A 13206-nucleotide genomic window follows, 5' to 3' on the forward strand; every position below is an offset into this window, starting at 1 on the left:
CGTTACACCACTACCCCTGTAATGTCGACACCTGGCGGTATGTGTCCTTTGCTGTTTTGGCCACATTCCAGCATCTTCAGTGTGAAAAGAGCAGGATCCGGAAATCATCATCCCAGGCAGCGTTTTTCCAATCCTCCATTGTCCAGTGTTCTTTATTCCACTGTAATCATGGGACTTCCTTGTTTTTTTTTTTGCTGAAAGTAATAGAAACTGGTTCGTTCGTCGGCTGTGATACTCTATCCACGACAAGGTACTTAGAGTGGCGAGTTCTGAAATGCCTCTTTGGTTACTAATCTTGTAGTGGGTTGTTATTTGACTGACTGTATCCGTTATGTTACCCTGCATAAGTCTTGTCAGCTTCCGCTGGCCTCTCGCATCAGCTAGCCGTTTTTGACCACAGAATCGCCGTTAGCTGGAGGTTATTTAGTCATTGGACCAATCACGATACATCCCAGACAAGTCTATGTGAAAATCCCAATGGGAATAAAATTTCCGAGATACCCATATTGGAACTAACTACCATGACATGTTAAAATCAACTAAATCTTTCGTCTTGCCCAATCTCGTATCGCACTGCACATATACAGCATCCTTATATACCTGCCCAGCTTTATATCGCTTAGTGATGACGTTATTGATGGGTACTCAATAAGATGACCACTCAGTATACTCCAGGACTAGTACATTGTAAAAATATACAGAAACTGAACTAAGTTACATAAAATATAATCCGTACAGCTAATTTCATTTGATATAAAGGTGCAAGACTGATGCATGGTTTAGGACCATGTCCACAACAATCCCAAGTCCATGAAAACTCACCACTAATTACCTAATTCATGTCCTGTCAAATACCAATGGAATTTCTTTAATCTTAGTTGGTTTATATCGAAAATTCCTGATCTCCGTGTTGAGTTAGATGACGTCAGATTGTGATTATTTCCTCCTCTAAATTTTGCGCATCCTTTTCGAAACAGTCATTGTGTCTAGAACTCAAAACAATCAAAAACCTGATGAGCAGATATTTTATTTATAAATCGTGTAGATCTTTAGGTTCCAGTTTGGTCTCGGTCTGGTTCGTTATGAACCAGACAGTAAGACATCAAGAACAAACCAAACAATTTCTGTAATCATGTCTTTATCGTCTTATGAAGCAAGTTCGACCCTTGTTACTCGTTAGGCAAGGACTGAGCTCGAATTCCGTTGGAGACTGGGAAAATTCTTAAACGTTTCTCCTGTCGGGGTTGTATTCAGACAATTTAAGACAGAAGATTTTCTCAGCAATCTATTCTTGGATTTTCAGTTTGTAGTACATACAAATCGGACTGTGAATATACACACACCATAAAGATCGGTTTAGAGCCATATGTATTCCGTGTGCCAAGGAACTAACTAATCAATCAAATGTTTCTCTACGGCCAACAGCTGTTTAACGTACGTGGCAAGGCAACTACGGCCATGTGGCTTCAATATGAAGTCTGAAAAGTGCATATGCTTGACCCGTTTGGATTTAAAATGGAAGATCTGGTTTCCTGCATTGGGCATTGAACTCAAGACATTTCTTAAACGAGTGCAAAGAGCCTTATCCACTGCACTACCGCGGAAGCCTCTATAAACAGTAATCTCATTACAATGTTTATTACATGTATATTAATGTGCATTACAATGTACATCAAATTTAAATGAAACATTGCAATATAATTGGGCCTTCTCTTGGAAAGGGAGGCGATTTCCGCATATTCTAATTCTTAAAAGATAAAAAAAAAAAAAGAACTTTCCAATTTATAATTCGATGGGTCCATAAATATGAAGGGAGAATTCGGGTTGGACAGAAATGTAATACAGGAACTTCAAAAGACAAATCTCAACCATAAAAATGTAGTTCGAATAAAGTATCATTCAAAAAATACATAAATAATACTAACATACCTTTTGTTGTTAGTCCTTTATAAATATGTAAGAAATAAGGGAAAACGTGCAAACAAGCAGGATTTTTAAGACAGTTGCTTTTGTTTTTAAGAAGCATTGAAGTGTTTGAGAATTAAAACGACCGAAAAAAAATGCATATAATTACTTGAGTTATCAACACCGATCTTTCAATATAATGAAAATGCCTACCTTCATGTCCTTTGATCTTTCTAATTTGCAGTCATCCTTTATAAAGCTTCATCGACACTTTCTTTATGCGAAAAATGTTCCTCCAGAACTGAACATGGATTGCCAGTTGGCCACTGAATGTATTCGCAGTTCAAATTGCCTCTCGCTTAAGTACACTTAAACTCCAAACAAACAGGATGACTTCCAGAACTCAAGCCTAAAAGATAAAGGTGAACATGAATGAGGGAACAAAATATTAAAAACAAACGCAAAAATGATTTTTTCATCTTGTGATATGCATCATATTTATAAAATTTTAATTTAAATAATAATTTGCTGTTTAACCAATTTAAATGTCTCGAATTAAAATCTGCTTATATTGTGGAAATTATTTTTACAAAGTGTACGTAAAAAATATAATAACAAACTCTGTTGATAAACATTTAAGTGGACGCATGGTCGAACTAAGAGAAATTATCTTATCGTACATCTTGAGCTCCGAGTGCCACTTATTCTTTGACCCCGGCCATTCCTCTCCCCCAACCCTACAACGTATTTCTCCATGTGTTTGTTTTTTTAGGATATTTTTCTTAAATTTTCGTCTCTGTTTAACATAGGAAAGCTTTTTGTTCTTTAACTCTAATACGTCCACTGTACATATTTATATCCGAAATTGAAGCTCAAATTTAGTGCGATTTCGTCCCTTGCCACTCCTTTGGAGTGGTGTGGATTCGACAGTTGTTGGGAATCTAACAAAGCACTTATTTTAAATATAAAACGGATTATGCATAACTATACGCAATAAATTATCGGCATATCAATGCAACGAATAATAAAGCAGTTATTATGAAGAGGTAAAACCTTTGCCCATCATGGACTCTAGAGAAGTACCTCATCAGCTTAAAATACATGCGCGTAAATTATGGGCAATTTGAAACCACGAAATAAATATAATATTGTCATTAATTATATTTGAGAATATTTTTACTAAGTAATTTTCATATTAGTTTGGAGATTATTCTTCTGATATGGAACCTGAATAAGTCATAAGCCTCTATATCATTCAAATATCGTTGGTGTAAGATATTTGTTTATTATCTTAAACACGTATTCACCCAGTTTTTAATTTTACAATCACTACTGGTGGTGTGTAATTTAAATCGTTCCCATTAGAAATTGCACCAGATTTGGCACAACATTTAAATATCTGAAACAGCAAAGGCTTTATGGATCCGGTAATAGAGAATTTCCTTAGTACTCCACTAATTAATTCTCCAATAAAAAAGTACCACCGCTTTCTAAATTGGCATACTCCGACAGAATTGCTATCTCATTTTGTTCCATTTGTAGTTCAGTACCAAAGCAATCAATGACAATAACATTACTATCAAAGATCAACGATTTTTAATTTGTTTTTTAATTAAGCATAAACTCTTTCAACCTTAGTTTATACAAGGGAGGTTGAAGAAGAGCTCTCCTGCTTTTGCTTAAACGCCACTATTATATTTCAAAAGGATTATCATTATGTAAATTAGTCTTTATTGATCTGAAGTACTCAGACCATCATCTTTTAATTTTATACGCAATATAAGACATTAAGATGGTCACGTAGCTGATAATTTAAATTTAATGCGCTTTTGCTCCTGTTTTTGTGAGACCAATTAATATATATCAAGCTAAAAAGCAAAAGAAAGGCAGTTTAAATCCTTGTGACATTAATCAAAATATTTCTTCTTCCTAAATTGTTTAAGTATGTTTAAAAATTTCTTTTGTTCTCATCAGTTGTTTACTTTGAGACGAAAATCCTGATTTAACCATATCGTTAACTATTTGACATCACAACATTAAGCTTTAAAGTTAAAAAACAAACCTCGAATTGCAAAGCTGATTTATTACGTTGACTGCCTATAATTTCAGATTAAACTCGTAAATACCAAATCAATTAACATTTGAATTCAATCATTAAAAATGACTTGCCATTCTCTCAATGACAGTATTTCTTAAGCAATTTGATAGAACAGTCCATATAAATGTTGTGGGGGGAAAAAGGCTCATTTAACTGTATAATTAAAAAATAAACAATATAGACAGAACGCATTCTTCTTAGAGTACTACACAACTTGTATTGAGACTCTGCACAATTACACTTTTGATTACTGAGGGCATTTTAGAAAACAGAATAGCGTAGTCATTAAAATATATAATAGAGACATATCAATAAAAAAAAAAAAAAGTTTTGGGACCCATCTATGTCTTAAAATCTCTGTTATGTTTATTACAAAACCGAAAATTAGACTGTGCAATACGTAGGTTCTGTTGTGCATAGCTAATTGTGTTGCACAGTGTAATCATATTTGCCTTTTTATAAACGTCCTGCCCCATCAGCAATTAATCCTCAGTTACTGGCGTATTTGACAAAATCCATTCCTTGGATTGGGAGTAATGACCATAACAATCATTCAAATCATTCAAGTTAAGGTTAACTCACCATCAATAATACTTGGTCTTTTCCACTCAAAGTTAAATGGCATAAATTATTTATTTGAAAATAACCATCGCACAACTCAGTTTCAATTGCAAAATTTTCTTCATAAAATGAACTAGCATGGAAACAGAATACTGGTGTATACATGCGGAAATTCTCGGAATATTATGATTATCCTAAAATTCGCAAGTTACTTGATTTCTTTGCATTAATGTGCAAGTGTTACATAAAACCTTTTATACAAAAAAACTATGAGATTTGGGATAATCTACTAATTTTAAATATAACACCATAAAAAGCATATGCGAGGCTTGATGATTATATGGGATCCTGGTAAGCTGGGTGAAGAAATGAAAAAACTGGTTCAGCTCATACTGAATTGCTATTGTACTCTCGATTTAAAATTGCTGTTGTATATGAGTAAAGAGAAATGAAGAGATAATAATAATACTGGAGGAAACCTAAGTTTTTTGGGGAGGAAGGGGGTACGTTAAGACTATTCAGTCAAATTATTAGCATTCAACTCCAAAATTCTACAGATTTTTGACTATTCTATAAAAGCAGACATTGGTGAAAAATACGCTATGCTGAGGGTGGACCTGTTTGAAATTTCACTTTATAATCGTTCACCTATTTATGTGAAGAATTCTAAAAACTGATAACCATAAATAAATAGAAATTTTCCTCTTCTAACTTCTAACGATTTCATTCACTGTATTTACTCAAACACCACTCGTGGTATAAGTTAACTTAGTTTATAGATAATCTCCGTATTAACAAAAGTATAGATGACCTTATAAATACAGGACGAATAACAAAATTATTTCTATTTTTGAACTACAGAGGGTGCTCTTCATTGTGGGGTCAGTATTGCTTGAACTATTTTGGTAGGCAAGTTCGATTAGGCTTTGCCTCAACAAAAAGTTGAAATACTACTGTTTTAAGCTACGTCAAGTCAAGGATACAGTATTATGTTTTCTAGATACAAAATTACAATAACATTTATTTATTGTTGTGGATATGTTCCTGTTTTATGTATTTCCACTTGGCTGCTCGTTATGTATACAAAGGGTCGGCAACCTGCGATACTGGTGTCAAAGGCGGAAAATTTAATCATCTCAACAGGACGTTGTCACCAAATTCGCTACAAAAGAGGCATTTTAGAAATTACCTTTCGGCGGTGGGGATATACAGGAAGTATAAATGTATAAAATAAACGCAAGTTAGCGCATTGCATCAAGTCTGTACGTAGTAAGTCAACCAAGTTGATTACATGGCATTTTATTTACATCTCATATTGCAAATACCTTCATAACGAGTTGCCTGTTCGTTATACTTCTAATAAGTAATCTGCCCAATAAAGAAGACCATTGTTACTTGTCCTCAGTGGATACCACCACTCAGACGGCCGTTTCAGGGTATACATGTAAGGATGTAATGCTTTTTAACCTACAGTCTCTGTCCTATAAGCTGGAGAAAAGCTTAAGGGTTAGCGAAAAGTAGGAGACCAAGGTTTACCCTCAGTGAGTTGGGTATTTTGGTTTATAAAAAACAAAGTGACTCAACATGAGCGACTCTTGAAGAAAGGAAAAGAAGCCACATCCATTTTACTCAGACTCAGTCATTTTTACCTTGAATAAGTATCGTGCCCCCAATAGAGAGAGAGAAGACTTAACCTCAGTGATTACCACCACCGAAGAAGGGCCGTTTCGAGCTATTTGGCCTTTCTTTGGTGGGTACCCGGTAGTATAATGTCTGATACCCCAGTTGTGAAATTAATTCCACAATATGAGAGATGCCGAATGGTGTACAGTAAATCAAAACAGTAAAAATTTAAGCTTGATATACAAGTTAATGCATTGCATCAAGTCTGTACGTAGTAACCACCTGAATTTGATTACATCTCATATTGTGAATGCCTTCACAACGAGCTGTCGGTCTAGTCTGGTATGACGAGTAAGTTTCCGTAGTCTGAGGCTTTTAGCCCTAAAAAAATGTTATTGATCTATAAAATAAGTAAAATACAAGAAAAAATCGAACTTCGAATTCCCCTTGCACAAAATTTAGCCATGTTGAAATTAAGAATAGTAACACGTTAGCATTTGAATTAACTAATACTGTGTGCTGCTATTTCTAAGATACCAAAGATCACATTCATGATAATACTTCTTCGAATACCACTCTTTTATAATAAACAGAACACAATCAGGCATTTCAGACAAAAACTATTAAAACCAACATTCATAGATTGAAAGAGAATACCCACGTGCCAAAATACCACCACTAACGAACACACTACTTTTATCTGAAGGCTTAAATTTAAAGCAATTTTTTTTCTGGTGGATCTGTAACTAGTTTAAGATGAATGTTTTTCCTATATGAGCCAAAATGCAACTGCTAAGTACATTTTGAATATCTACATCCAAGTCTATGTCTGACCCACCATCGTAGCATCAGGACCAGATGAGTTTGCCCAATTTTTAAGCTGTGTTCTTTGCCTTCATGTTGCGCATATATTCAGCTCCATTACTGGCATAAACGTAGACGCGATTTTAACAATCTCCGTAATCATAAGGTAATTTTCCAGATTGCAAGCGAATGTCCTGTTAACCAAAAAGACATTATACCTACAAGTTACAGTTTTATCTGAGATTAATTGATCATCTTAGGCATTTTTAACCTTTTAAAATCCATAGCGATTCTTACATTATCTGTAAATTAAAATTAGGAGTTCAAAGGTTTTGCATTATGGTATAAACTAGACCAGGATGGTTCAATTCGGCGTGGTTTGTTTATGCACTAAGTGCGCATTTAAGAACAAGTCCTAGCACAATACTTCGCAAATGACAGCGTACATTGATGTAGAAAAATTTATATGAAATCATAAAAATTAACATCCATTCTGATCATTGACTATTAAAGCCACTCGGCAATTTCTGATTTTCACAATATGCATACACAGATACATTGTTTCTAAACATTTGCGATTTACCACTACAGAAAATTAATCTTTTTAATAATTCGCTTTCAAATATAAACATAAAATCAATTCGCTTGAAAAAAATGTATTAATTTATGTACCTACCTCTGTTGTTCAATATACTAAACAAAGTAATTTCTGACAGAATCAGTAATCATGTTAACAATAAAGTGCATATTCAATTCTGTCGAACATTGGACAAGCATGTTTGAAGATATGATTTGACTCAGAGATCTGATGAATAGAATCAAATTACAAATGCATTATCATTACGCTAAGATCTAACTGCCCAGTTAGATCTATCAAATGAAAGACGGAGTCTATTTGGATGTAACTATTTCAGAATGCCTTTGCTATTTCTAAGTTGGACTGATATGAATGGAACAGGATAAGCGATTTATATGGCGACTCCAACAACGAAAACAGCATCTTAATTACAAAAAGACAGAAACATTCTACTTTATGACAAGAAAATTAAGCCACTGAACTGTGTAAATATTTTTCAGCTCTTAAACCTTTAAAGAAAATTTGCATCTATTTTTTTTTATAATTTATAAAACTATTTTTGTCACTAATACACTTTTATTTATTTCAGATACTACATTATAGAAGAAATGGGACTAAATTAAGATCTCAGTAGACCTGCTTCCGGTGGCTCAAGAAATCAGCGACGGTGGAAGAAAATCCTTACAAAAGATCTTCTACTAAGAGCATCCTGATTAAACAGAAAACCACATCCTTGTCAATAGTCAAAGAGAAATCCTTTTCCTCTTGTTTGACTTTAACAATTTGTTTCTGTATAGTGGTATGTAAATTATAGTTTATTTTCAAAGCACCGAAGATTGGAGAAACGTCAAGAATTCTAGATACAGACAAAGAAACAATTTAACACACACCAAGTATTCAAATTACTGATAATATCAAGTGTTTCTAATAAGAATTAAGTTTTTTACACAAATCTAGTAAATTTTCAGAACAGAATCGAAGGTGGACTTTTCAAATATTAAAACTGCAGACTGAGCAGAATGAAAAGTGACTTGATGAAGATCAGAGCATAAAAGAACACAACAAAACATAACAGCATCCTTATCTACAAATGTTAAACAGCGCAAGAATTCGAAGGAGAAAGCCATCTTTAAGATACAGATCAAGACTTTTACTTTACCATCTCATCCGTATATTTGCACCAACTGTTTTAGAGATTAATCCAGACTAAATTAAGTTCTTTATATTAGTATTTACGAAGAAATGACATTCCTAAACAAAAATACGAATATTTAATCATCCTGCACTAGCGCTTTTACTTTTCGAGTGTCGATCGCGTTCAGATTAACGCTATCAAGACATTTAACTAATCTGCATGCGGTAAAACCAGTCACACCCATCCCTAATTCGCCGCTGACACCTGCCAATACTTCTATCGCCCCTTTCAGATTCGTTTTTTAAATCTGATAAAAAGTTTTTTCGCTCTTACCGTTCTGGTTGGTCGCCGGTTGATGGACCAGGACTTCCTTTCTGTCCTTTGTCTTCTGCCACTGCTGAAGGCTCTGGGCTAAATTTTCTCTCGGGCTTGGCTCCGTACAGCTTTAAGGAAAATAAAGCTCTTCTTAGAGCAACATCTCGTGAAATAAAAACTTAGTTTAGCCAGTGTTATCAGGGCATAAAGTTGTTGATTACCCTCATAAAGAGTGGTGCCCTGCCAAGGCATTGGCTAACTCCACGCCACTCCTATCTAGCATACGCCATCTTGGATGGGTCGACCAATAGCAGCCGTTCTTTCTAAGCAATAGGTTTGTCCACCTGCACATTTTATTCTAATGACTTTTATGAAACTGATAGTCTCTTTCGTCCAGAAATTAATGGTACAGGTAGGATTGAAGAAAACACACGGTCCCGTGACTCCAAAAAGTCAATTTAAAACCCAGAACATTATTTCTACTCAAAATACTACGCAGTCGGTGGATCCGTTTGTTTTTACCTTAGAAGGGCTATTTTTGAGGTGGGTGGGGACTGGTCGGCCATTATGATTGTCGTTAGCCTAGGGCGCAGTAGACACAAACTTTTCCATTCTGGGCTCCGACTGGTGTCGCCGCCATCGAACTTGAAAATAAGGACATCAGTCGTGACATGGCGACAAGTCGTTATAAGATGACATCTAAATACGCAGTCATTAGCCTGATAACGTCGAAAACTGCACTTTCAGCTTCCTAGGTAACTTTTTGTACTGATATACCGTTTTGATAATTTTGCTAGCTGATTTTGCTCTTTTGTTACTGATACGTCTCTCTCTCTGTAACGTGGTGACACTTTTTTTTTTTTATTTAAGCAATTTCCAACGGTTATTTTAGTTCGTTCAGTTTAAGATTAGGTTTAGGAAGTCCTTTCACAAACAAAAAACAAATATTAGACTTGATCAGCTTATTCAGAGAAAACTGAATGGGGTTTTAAAAGATAATGAACTTAATATCCTAAAACTTTGCTTACCGCTCAGCAAAAGTTACTTCGAACATCATTTCAAGGAAGTGAAACTGTACTTAGGCAACTTAGCATTATCTATTACTGGATAGATTGCGACAAATGTCTTCTCCCTTATTGTATATATCTCGTATTTTGTTTTGTTTGGTACTTTTCCCCCGATGTATCTGTTAGTCTATATTACAAAGATATTCGATCCTTTGTTTACTTATTTCGTTCAAAACTGCTAAAAGTTTAATGCAACATTCTTTCATTGGTTGGTTAATAATTCCAAATTATATACCACTCATTTATTCAACAAAATGCAAAATCCTGCTTTGTACTATGGAGGAAACAAAGAAAAATAACCCACTAACACACAAATTAGTTACAACAACCCATTCTCAACTCTTATGTGAAGAATTCACTAGACTACATCCAGTTTATTGGAAACTTATATCTGATTAAGACAGGATATACAGAACAGTATGGTCCTGATGATCCTAAAACTCTACAAAAACAACAAACCACAAATATAGTCTTTGAATTCTCACATAACTTATATTAAAAAAATCTTCCCTTCTTTTAGTAATTGTATTATGATATGCTTAGATCTGTTCAGGACAGCAAACGTGAATTTTTAATGACATGATCAAGTCTAGAACTTTCAATTTCTACTACTTGTTGGAATATCAATATATTTTTAGCTTTTTAATCTTTAGTTCTCGGGGTTTGCTTTTAATTTTAGCTTTATAAAACTGCGTTGTGCCACTATGATGTCAAATATTTGTGAACGGGCTAACATCCAGTGCAGAAAATTAACTTCCAAATATTTGTAGCCAAAGACAGACGGGTCACGCTTTTTTTATATAAAAATGTTTTTATTTTTGGCCAAACTTTAACTAGTTTATCACATGGTCTTATTGGAGATAACCATAATTTCAGATCTTATTAAAGTTCTTTTGAATATGACAAGATGTGCAAAAGATATCCCGAAAAATCTAGGGATACCTACTTAGAGACTGAAAACACATCTGCTTCATTAAGTACTAAAATTGCTGACATCGCCCTCAAACGTTATCTAGCCCTCAAAGTCTCAGAACTTGAAAGACAATTTTCTGGAATTTTTTGTTGACCTGCGGAGCTTTTGTTATTAGGAGAAGATGTTACTGAAAGAAGTCTGGATGACTCAAATTGCAAATTGTTAATTCGGTAACGGAGAAGGAATATATACAATAAGAAGAATGAATTGTAAATTCCAAAGACAATTTTCATTGGCGATTTACAAATTATATGACCATTTAAAAAACTCCATAAATGTTCTGCCTAAAAGACACTAAGTTAAAATGTATTAAACTGCATTATTCCAACCATCTTTGTTTAACTTTATCGACTTTTACTAAAAAAATAGTAAACTTTTAACTAAAGATTTAATTCGTGCTCATTTCCTTACTACTTATCTTTAAAATATTCAGATTATTCTTAGTTAAAACGTTTAAAATCAATAACAAAGTGGTTTTATAGTTAACAGAATAATAACTGTCTTTAAGCAATTTACGTAAAAACAAATGACAGACAGTATTAGTTAGCGCTATTTATCGCTAGCTGCTGGGAGCACCAAAGATATATTCATTTTCGGAAGATAACTAGAGTTATGTCATGATGCTTTGTCATGAAGCTGTTGTGGTTATTTTGCATGTACTGCTGAGCACCTTATTAATACCTTTGCATAATTTCGCAAGTCGTTAGTAACCGTTGATGGCCATGCATATAAATGATGGGTTCAATATAACTGAGGAGGATGAATAGGATGAGAACGAAATTTCAAAGGGGTACCAAAATGTAACTATTTCATATTCAGATTATAATCGAAAATATGAAGATCGATGTTCTTTCTAATTGAAAGAGCTTGCTTTTGTTAAGTTGGTCACTTCGTTATCATTGCATACTTTTCGGGATAGAGGCATTTATGTTCGCGATCACGCATGTCATGAATTCAGAATTTCCTTAGTTTTAAAAATGTTCATTTGAAATACTGCATTCTTTTTTTGCTCAACGAAAAAACATTTATAAAAGATTCTACCAGCTTTTCATTTCTCTACATACAGGTATTTCTGACATAATATTGAAATGATTTTTAGATATAGGTTCATAGATGATTGCATTTAAACCTGAACAGTTTTTGGCTCTTACCAATCCCTACCAAGAAAAATTTAGCTTAAAGTTGAATCAGCCAAATCTACTACCACATCAAGAAAACCTAGACCAGCCTGAGAAAAAAATCAGCCTAAAGTTAAACCGAGTAACAAAATTAACATCTCCGAGGCTCCCTGTTATACTAAAGACATATCAAATATATTAAGGTGTACCTTCGTTCTAAACATTTAGTAATAAAAAATCAGTTTTACAACTTTCATGGAAATTGCTAAATAGATCTTATCATTTAGTTTAAAATTTTATGAAATGTTTTTTAAATAACAATTTTCAAGACCGTTGGAGTTACACTATTCTTCACAGAAAGATTAACTTCGATCATTGCCTTGACGTACCTTGTCACATGATGAATTAACATGGTGGCAGTAGCGTAGCAAGGATTTTTTGTCAGAAGGTACATTCACAAAAAAAGGCACCAACTGCCTAATACTAAAATGAGCCATAATAACAGATTTCGGCATCAGGGGGTACAATGTACCTGCTGAATCTACCCTGACTACGCCACTGCATCGTGGACTCATATTTTCTTCGAATTTCTATGAAAGAGCCTGCTAAAATTAACAATAATTATAAAACCGATCCAGTACCACCTGAATAATGTCCGAAATCCAACAAAGACTGAGCTGTGCTGGTAAGAGGTATTTGTTTTTTCGCCAAAGTAACTAAGGCGCTGAGGCATTAAATTGCGTGTAAACCGCGAGGGTACAAAGGGACCATAATTCAAGCAGTGAATTTGAAGAGAACTAGAATTTGTTTTCCATAGTCCAGATGTATTTCATGAAAGTTCTCCACGCATATTCCTCCCAGTTTCAAAGACTGGTTGAACTACAAACTGAATCAGTTTGTAGGTATAGTAAACAACGAAACAAACGCAATCTTTTGACTTCATCTACCATAACTTACAGGTCTTTTAATAAAGTTTTTCTCCGCTGCGTTAATCGGATGATTTCCTTCTCATGTTTCATCGTACACTTAA

General features: G+C 34.2%; 1 long non-coding RNA gene across 1 annotated transcript; it reads right to left on the reverse strand.

The window, feature by feature from the left end:
• Positions 1-2118: 2118 nt before the first annotated feature.
• Positions 2119-9100, reverse strand: LOC150075099 (uncharacterized). Its single transcript, XR_016547890.1, has 2 exons — positions 9037-9100; positions 2119-2314 (listed from the first exon to the last, which is right to left on the reverse strand). It is a non-coding gene; the product is annotated as an uncharacterized LOC150075099 (long non-coding RNA).
• Between the last annotated feature and the right edge of the window lie 4106 nt (positions 9101-13206).

Source organism: Mastigoproctus giganteus, chromosome 14 (genome assembly GCF_048544385.1).
Source record: "Mastigoproctus giganteus isolate SK-2022 chromosome 14, ASM4854438v1, whole genome shotgun sequence".
NCBI lineage: Eukaryota > Metazoa > Arthropoda > Arachnida > Uropygi > Thelyphonidae > Mastigoproctus > Mastigoproctus giganteus.